Source organism: Stegodyphus dumicola, chromosome 11, assembly GCF_044657685.1.
Source record: "Stegodyphus dumicola isolate Sdum_Otavi_A_Nest chromosome 11, ASM4465768v1".
Taxonomy (NCBI): domain Eukaryota; kingdom Metazoa; phylum Arthropoda; class Arachnida; order Araneae; family Eresidae; genus Stegodyphus; species Stegodyphus dumicola.
This window is the reverse complement of record NC_140778.1, coordinates 81,642,670-81,651,670: the sequence shown is the minus strand read 5'-3', so window position 1 is coordinate 81,651,670 and position 9,001 is coordinate 81,642,670. Positions and strand designations below refer to the sequence as shown.

General features: G+C 33.9%; 1 long non-coding RNA gene across 1 annotated transcript; it reads right to left on the bottom strand.

Annotated features, from left to right (window-relative positions):
* Positions 1-532: 532 nt before the first annotated feature.
* On the bottom strand, positions 533-8,235 carry LOC118191717 (uncharacterized). The gene is made up of 2 exons (XR_015044048.1): positions 7,980-8,235; positions 533-1,183 (listed from the first exon to the last, which is right to left on the bottom strand). It is a non-coding gene; the product is annotated as an uncharacterized LOC118191717 (long non-coding RNA).
* Between the last annotated feature and the right edge of the window lie 766 nt (positions 8,236-9,001).

Sequence of the window (9,001 nt, the reverse complement as noted above, 5' to 3'; positions counted from 1 at the left end):
GTAATGAATGTATTTTGCTTTTTTAATTCCCCTGATATGAAACTCAGCCAGATCAGATTCATGAATTTAATTGTAAAATACGGGTATTGAGAAGCAGCTGTCATTGGCGAAGGGCTTGGGCATATTGTAGATGACAGTAGGAATCTGCCCCATAGTTATCCCTATGGGACGTGCGGATAGAGGACTAATGTCAATTTCAAAAATATGTCTCTGCAATAATATTTTATTAAATTAATTATGTGAGGTTTGTTTGGTGCATTATGAAAAATGAGCACTATTTATGAACAACTTAAGATACTTAACAGTAAATTATCATCACATACATCACAAAAAAGAAATGTATCTCTTTGAGTGCGCATATAGTGAGCTTGGATATATATATATATAAAAGTATATTTTATTTAGTATTATATTATTCTTTTTCATATTTTTATGTTAAATGATAATTCTTAAATAGATAAGAATGAATGAATTTATAAAAACATCTCAACCTTTATAATCATCTCAACCTTTATAATAAATGACACCTAAAGGTTTTCTCAAAATTTAATACAGTTATTCCCATACATGTTGATTTGGCATCCATAGTTGTTATGGCCAAACTATTATAATGCAAATAACAGAAGAAAAAAAAATACAAAATGCATTTTAAATGAGAACAGGCCACATCATGCCAAAATAATTTTTACTAAAATTCCAATCATAAGCAAAAATATACAAGTATAAAATAAAAAAATAAAAAAAAAATATTGTTCGGACATCAAATACAATACTGCTTACTTTGCTTATAGTACTTAACATTTTATTCAGGGTTAAATTAAAACATCAAAATTCTCAACATTAGAGATACAGAAAATATATCAAAAATGTATATGATATAGTATACAATCTCAGCATGCACAATTTATCAATTAAATTTGACTTCCTTTATACATATTTTTCAAATCATGAGAAACAGTTTTTGACTGATTTTTGTGATGAAACATTGGAAGATATTTTCCAAGAAGGGATGCTTTAAGGCAAACTGGCTTGCATTCATATTACACGTGGAAAAATCATGACGAAGCTTATGCAGGCAGTCCATTCACCAGGATTCAAGCTATTAGTATTCAGCTTCTCACCAGCTTGTCCACTGGCACACAACAGCCTCTTGTAATACATTATCTGCAGACATGAAATCCTTCTGTATTTATATGAAAAGAAAAAGTTATACATTCAATATTAATTACAAAACCCATTTTCATACATGCCTACTGACAAATTATAAGTAATCCTCAACTCATGATGAGTATTGTTCCAATAGTTCCATCATAAGTTCATACTGATGTAACTCAGGGTCTTAATAAAATTATACCTTGGTATGTTTGATTATATTGTTATGAATAAGGCTTCTGTTTCACATGAAGTAGGGTTTCACATGAAGGAGGTATAAACTTATGTGACATTTATAAACAATTTTTTTGCATACATTCACATGAATTTTATAAAATTAATACATATACATCCCTTTCATTAGTTGATAAGAACAAAAATATATACAAAATTCTTTTAATGAAAATAATGGATAAGTAACTGTTACTTATTTGAAAGAATTATTGTAAAATACAACTTAGTGAAAAATTATTATTCAAGTATGATCAGAATCCTATAAAAACAATGCATAAGCTGTTTATATTTTTCTGTAAAATAAACATTTGATCTGGACAACTGCATACTTTTATTTCAAGATGCTTTTTTAGTTAGGACTACCTAATATACACTAATGTTTGTGAAAATCACAACCATGAAGGAATTATGCACTTTGAACCAAACTTACATGAAATGTAAAGTGAGTTAAGACATACAAATGATTAGAATTACAAAGGGATTATGCATGCATGAAATGAGAACTGGCAGTTGTAAAGGACTGTAAAGTTGTGCTGAAATCTGTTTAACATCCTCCGTCTGCAGTGAACATTTAATTTGTGCTCAGTATGCCTTGTCAACAGCGGAGGATGCCATACCAACAAGTTTTAACGAGGCCACATCGTCTGTATGCAAGAGGTGGACTTTCATATCAAACAATCACAGCCCGCACGCAGCACAATGCCACAACAGTGATGCATGTTTGGAAGAAATGGACAGCGAAAACCAAACAAGGTGAAATCCTGGCAATGGGGCACACAACAGCACAGGACGACAAACACCTCATCTGCATGGCTGTGATGGATTGTAGAGCATCCTCTCATATGTTAGTACAATATTGGAGCACAGTTACAAGTGTTCGTCGCTGTCTGCTGCAACATGAACTGCATGCAAGGGTTCCTCTACGCAGGATTGCCCTGTCGCTGAGTAACATATGCCTTCGACTTCAGTGAGCACTGCAACTCAGTGCGTGGCGTGCTCTGTGGCAATAAGTTGCTTTCTCCAACAAATCTTGCTACAATCTGGAGTATAATGATGACAGAGTATGCATTATTTGATGCATTCCAGGCACTATATTTTAGGGGAAAAAAATGCCTGTGCACAAGCCTTCTTTAAGGTACAACAGGTTTTACATCTTCCCCAGATATGTTGCTCAATCAGCATGCCTAGGATTTCATCAGTCAGTGACTCGCACGTACAGCTAGTGGGGCACACACTGAAACTGAACTTTCACAGCAAGTCAAAGCCATTCCCCAGGATTACATTCAGAACCTATACGATTCAATGCCACGATGTGTACAGGATCTCGCTCAGCATGACAGAAACCCAAAGTACTGATTTTCCAACTTTCGTTTTTTTTTCCTTTGTAAATGTGATCGTTTACTTGTATCACTATCGGTAATATGCGGAATGAATTTCATTCATTTCCGACAATTCCTTCATGGTGTTGCCTTTTTCACAAACATTAGTGTCTACAGCTTCTAGTGCCTGTTCAACATCCTCTCGTATGTTACTGAAGATAAATGACTAACTGAAGACAATTTTTAATCTCTATTGAAATGCCCGTAATGATTCATTGCTAAGCACAGAATCTTAAATAACACTTGTCACTCCTAGCAATGCCTCATTCTGCCTCTAGTCCATCATCAGAAAACTCCATCAACCTGCTGTGGAGGAAGCTCCACGTATATAAAATCATTGCCATCATCTTCAAAGGCAGAATTACAGAGGTTCTGGGAATCCCACATTATCTTTGAATTCTTTCAAAGCTTTTCTCAAGCCTTTTCTTGTACAATGCAAACATAAAATGCTTGTTGAAATTCTACCCAGTATCAACTGTAATCTCCAAATGCGGCTTTATGAATTTATGTCCATCATCTATACAAATTACACTGACAAAAAAAAAAAAAAAAAAAAAAAAAAGCATTATCTAATTTTTTAAATTACATTATCTTTCGGCTATGCCGAACTGGATGACGAAAGGGGCAACTCTCAGAACCCGCACATTTCCAGGAAACCCATGTAGCTAGGTTACCATTTTCACTTACTACAAAGACAACGCCAAACAATAATCGATTATCGCTCAGATTGGGACCACGTGATCCTTCAGAAGCAGAACTTTCATCTGATTGGTTCATTTCTACCCGGGAGAGAGTTTCAGCTGAGACATTTTTGGCGAGGTTTGAAGAAATATCACATAGCCGCTACATTGTTTCTGTAGCTAGGTGGGATTCTTTTTTTTCTAAGAATCCTCCCATTTAAACCAGTGCTACCAAAAACTTGTTTCTCAGGAAAGTCCCGTCTAGCAGGGACTGTTGCTAGAAGTAAATAACTGCTTTAATCAACTCTCACTAATAATATAGTAAAATCACAATGACCAAAATTAGCCTCAATCCACTATGTCTAATCCGTTTTCAAAACACATGTTTCGCTTTTGTGATAAAAAGAGAGTGGAATGTGGAAATGAACATGAGCTCAGCATAAGAGCGTATAGGTAGCGATCACTTTAGGTTTTCTACAAATGACATTCAGTGGATGAGTTGAATGTTGCCTTTTTTTCCCTCCGAGATAGCTAGATGTTGTTACTAGGTGGCTTAAAGTACAGTCAAAAGTCTTTAATCCGGAATGATCTATAATCCGGACCTCAAAGCTACAAACTTTCTGCACATGCTTAAACGCATGCGCATATGCGTTTAATGTATAAAGGACGGTATAAGCTAAGCTAAAATTATCTATTTCAGTTAATGTTGCAGATCGCGTTGTTCCTTATTCTTCTAATTGGATCCGGCTTATTATTTTTTGCAGACTGTTAGAGCAATTTTATAAAAAGTAAGCTTGAATTTTCGATTATGTCAAAAAGAGTTTCCAATTCTGGAGCTGCCAAAGGATCTAGAAAGCGGAAGCATGTTTCAATCTCCATCAAACAAAAAGTGGAACTGCTGCAAGAAATGGATGTCAAATTTATTATGAAAAAGACAGTTGTTTCAAAATAAAATATTTTAAGCTATCAGCAAGTAAATTCAAAAAACAACTTTGAAAAATTGCTTGTGTAAAATGAATATTTTAAATGTATTATTTAGTAATGAATCCATTAATCTATTAAATGTACAGTAGCACTAATTATTAAACATAATTTTGAGAATATCGACAAGCAAAGCACGTAATAAAAAAGACACTTTTTACTAAAAATATTAGTATTTTGTATGAATGACAGAGAATATGTGTAATGAATACCATGTCTAAATACCTATATAAAGAAAAAGAAACAAACAAACAAAAAAAGTAGTATTCTCTACCTCGACACTTGCAAAAGTAAACCTGCTATGCAACACATAGTTAATTTCTGATTACATGATATTGCAAGCATTTTCTTCAGATTTTTCCTACAACTGGTTAAGACCCTTGAATACTGGTAGTTTGATCTGGTTTCATATCATGGTTAAAGGGCAGGCTGCATGGTTGATTTTTCTAGTTTACCTCATATATAATGCAAATACAAGCCAGTTTCCCTTAGAAAGTTGTTCAAAACGGCATCTTTCTTCAGGTCCATAGCCGATATTCATTGCCATATTCGAATAACCTAAACTTTTCTTCAGATTCTACATTGACATTATGTATCTGTTGTAAGCAAGACGATGATTCCGCCTCTATCAGTGTAGCAGGAGTGTATTTAAAAAATGTCAGAATCATGGGATTCATAACAAAATCGACCATGTTTTAATCTTGAAAACTTTATAAATTTTCCAGATTTTCTTACGTCATGGGTTTCACTAACAAGATATTAATACTTTTGTTCAAGTTCATAAGCAGTTGATCAATACAATTCTGAATACTGGTAGTTTGACCCAAGTTTGAATGTTCAGTATTCAGTATCTTGAGCCATCACACTGTCATGCCCCCTAAAGTTATTACTGCTTGGCATAATAACAGTCTCACTTGACCATGTTACCCACTTTGTCAAAATTAACATATCAGCTGCAGTCTCTCCAAAGACTTTCACTATAAAAGAGATTTAAAAAGATCTTAGAATACAAATAGGTTTGTCGACGTCTGGCAACAATTCATGAACTTTTCACACAAAGCATTTACGACTCATTTCAGATACAACATTTTGAGAAGTGTTTCATCTACTTTTTTCAGTATGGCTGCATCATTCAGAAGAAAATGATGTTGTCATGTTTAATTTCATTAGGCCTGATGCAGAATAAAATACTGGAACTGCTGGTTTTTAATAAGTCTAAAATACTGGAACTGCTGATTTTTCCTACATCCGTTATAAGAAGAAATTATTTCAATGATATCCTAGAACTGCAATTATCGTGTAGGGTACATATTAATTTGTCAACAGCGTTGGTTATTTCATTTATGGAAATGAGAATATTGCTTTTTCCATTCTCACTTTGGATATTCTAAATTGCACTAATGTATACAGCATTGAATTATGTCCATTTTAAGGTAAATTTGCGGAACATCATTTCTTATAAGTTTCCAAACATCTTTTCAGAAACTGTCTTTCTTACAAGATTTAGATGATGAAGATATATTTAGTGATCATCAGTCTGAATTCGAAAAACAGTGCGACTCTTCAGAAGACATTCTTTGTGATCAAAGTGACTATTTTAGAGGAAAAGATAAAACAACAAAATGGAAGAAAGAACCCTTTCGAATTCAAAGATGCATGGTGTCCCATAATATCATAAAAAAAATTGCCTGGCAATACACATATATCTAAAGATGTGGCTTCACCCATCGATGCATGGAAGCTAATATTTGATGACACAATGATTGAAATGATTGTGAAATGCTCTAATATTTATGTAAAAAATATTTCGGGAAATTTTAAAGAGATGCAAAACCTATGGAGAAGTGTTTCTTGCTTTTTTAGGACTTATGTAAATCCCATTTCCATTATCTATCCACCCATGTAAATGTTAGAGAATTATGGGTGACTGATGGAACAGGATTGAATATTTTTCGTAAAACAATGAAGTATAAGCGTTTTCTTTTCATTCGTGCCTTATGACTTGATGATGTCGGAACACGGGATGGCAGAAGAAAGAGTGATAAATAGCTCCAATAAGAGATTTGTTTGAAAATTTTGTCAAGAATTGTCAGAAATTATATCATGTAGGGGAATACATGACTTTGACGAAAAGCTAGAACCTTTTCAAGGACAATGCTCCTTTCTTAAGTATATGCCTAAGAAACCTGTAAGATATGGTATAAAGATATTTACTGTGGTTGATTTTAGAACCTTCTATACTTTCAATATGGAAATTTACTCAGGTCAGTAGCCAGATGGGCCATCCAAGAAAGTCAACAGTTCTTGTGAAAAAGCAAAGCGCATCCTAACTCCATTATACAATTCAGGAAGAAACGTTACCACAGTTGGTATACCAGTTTATAAATTGGCCAATTTCTTACAGGAAAATAAAATTTCTATCGTTGGAACAATAGGCAGGGCTGAGAAGATTATTCTACCTGAATTGGTGTCGAATAAGAATAGAGAACAGCATTCAATCCTCTTTGGGTTTCAAAAGGATATAATGCTACTTTCTTATATGGCTAAAAAGAACAAATGTGTCAACCTTTGTCAACTATGCACAGCGATGACCATATTGATGAAAGCACGGGAGATTTGAAAAAAATCTGAAATAATTATGTTTTATAACATGACAAAAGGTTTGGTTTATTGAGATTATAAAGTACATCAGGGCTATCTGCCTAAAGGGAGGGATGCCTTCGTGGAGGACTTTCTAAGGGAAACTGGCTTGTATACACGGTACACATGGGAAAACCATGAAAACGCCCATGCAGCCAGCCTGTTTGCGGGATTTGAACCTCGGACCGAACAACCAGTGTTCAGCGACTTTACCGCTCAGCTGCTCTTGGACCCTCATGAAAAAAGGAGCAGTTGATATAGTCGACGAAATGGGTGGCACTTACTCTGTGGCCAGAGTATCAAACCAATGGCCTATAGGCATATTTTTTTGTTATTAAATATTGCCAGCATAAATTCAAAGATCTTGCTTTTATCCACTAAAACTCCACCAGAGAAGTTCAGGAAAAGGAGGCACTTCTGATTTGGCCTTTGCATTTTTAGATCCTCATTTAAAATCACGACAGAAACAGAACGAATACAACGAAGATTCGCAAACAAAGAAAAGAAAATTATGTTACCAGAGATGTTACATGTGCTCAAGAAAAAAAGACAGAAAATCAAAAACTATGTATGTGAAGTGTAAAAAAAATAGTATACTATGTCAAGAACATTGTGAAATAGAAGCGTCATTCAAACTACAAAATATCTATAATTCTTCTTGAGCCTAATTGATTTCAAAATTAATTATACAACTCATTGTCCATATAATAATTCTGCATAATATGGATTATAATTGCATTCAAAAATAAAAAAACACAAATTTCTCATAGAAATCAATGATTCCTAGTCATATGAAGAAAACATAAGTACTATTGATTTATTTGTCATTAATTTTAAAAGTAACTTTATTTTTAAGCAATTTTATATAATAAATGTTATAATTAATATAGAATGCATTATTTTACATAATTACATTTGTACGTCGTGTAATTGCGACGCACGTTCTCGTGTTACATAATAATACAGCACGCGTCCTCCCGGGTTAACTTATACACCGCTAAATGTCATGGTTAACCTATTTATTTTCCTTCTATATGCTGTATATCTTATAACTTGACTGTACACCGCTCAAATCATCGTTTCCATTTGTTAAATATCTTGCAACGTAACTAACTATACACCGCTAAAATCATGGCCGATTAGCAGTTGGTGAGCTTGGCGAATAAATACGCACCGGCGCCAACTGATCCTTTGCGGAAGAAAACTCAAAATTTGGTACTATTTGGTTTCGAGGGCTGTAAAAAAATTGCAGCAAAAATGTACGCGCAAAAGCGCCAAATTTAGCAAACGCGCCCGTTTAACAGCGAGCCAAATCTAGCATACGCGCTGATTTCAGATTGCGTTCTATATAGCGAAGTTTATATAGTTCTCTATTTCTTAAGACACCATTGAAATACTAGTTTAATTTTTAAATGCTTTTTTGATTTTAAATCCTTTTTTGATATCCTATGGATTTAATAATTTGGGAATTGCCCATGACGAAAACTGGGCAATAGAATTTTGGGTAAAGTGCAGAATCACCCCTGCTTGACGCGTTTTTAAGAATTGCACATACTTGGTATCCATGTGCACATCGACCTATTTTCACTTAAAAAAAATCCTAGAATTGCACAAAAATGACACTGCGCACACCTTTGACTTTATCTATGTACACATTGACCTATTTTCACTTAAAAAGTAAAAGAAAATTGACAAAAATCCAATTGTTTTTACCCTTGTAAAAAACGGCAAATAAATAAGTGAGCGATTCTGCACTTCACCGAGAATATTTTCAAAGAAAAGGCATCATTCATTATAGAAAATTACGTTTGAAAAATCAACGAGATGAAATTATGCTTTAGCAATAAGTCGTTAGCGAAATAGCGATGCAGGCATCCATTCAGTTATGTTTAGCAATTTTTATATAAAATAAAATAATGATCTGAAATAGTTATT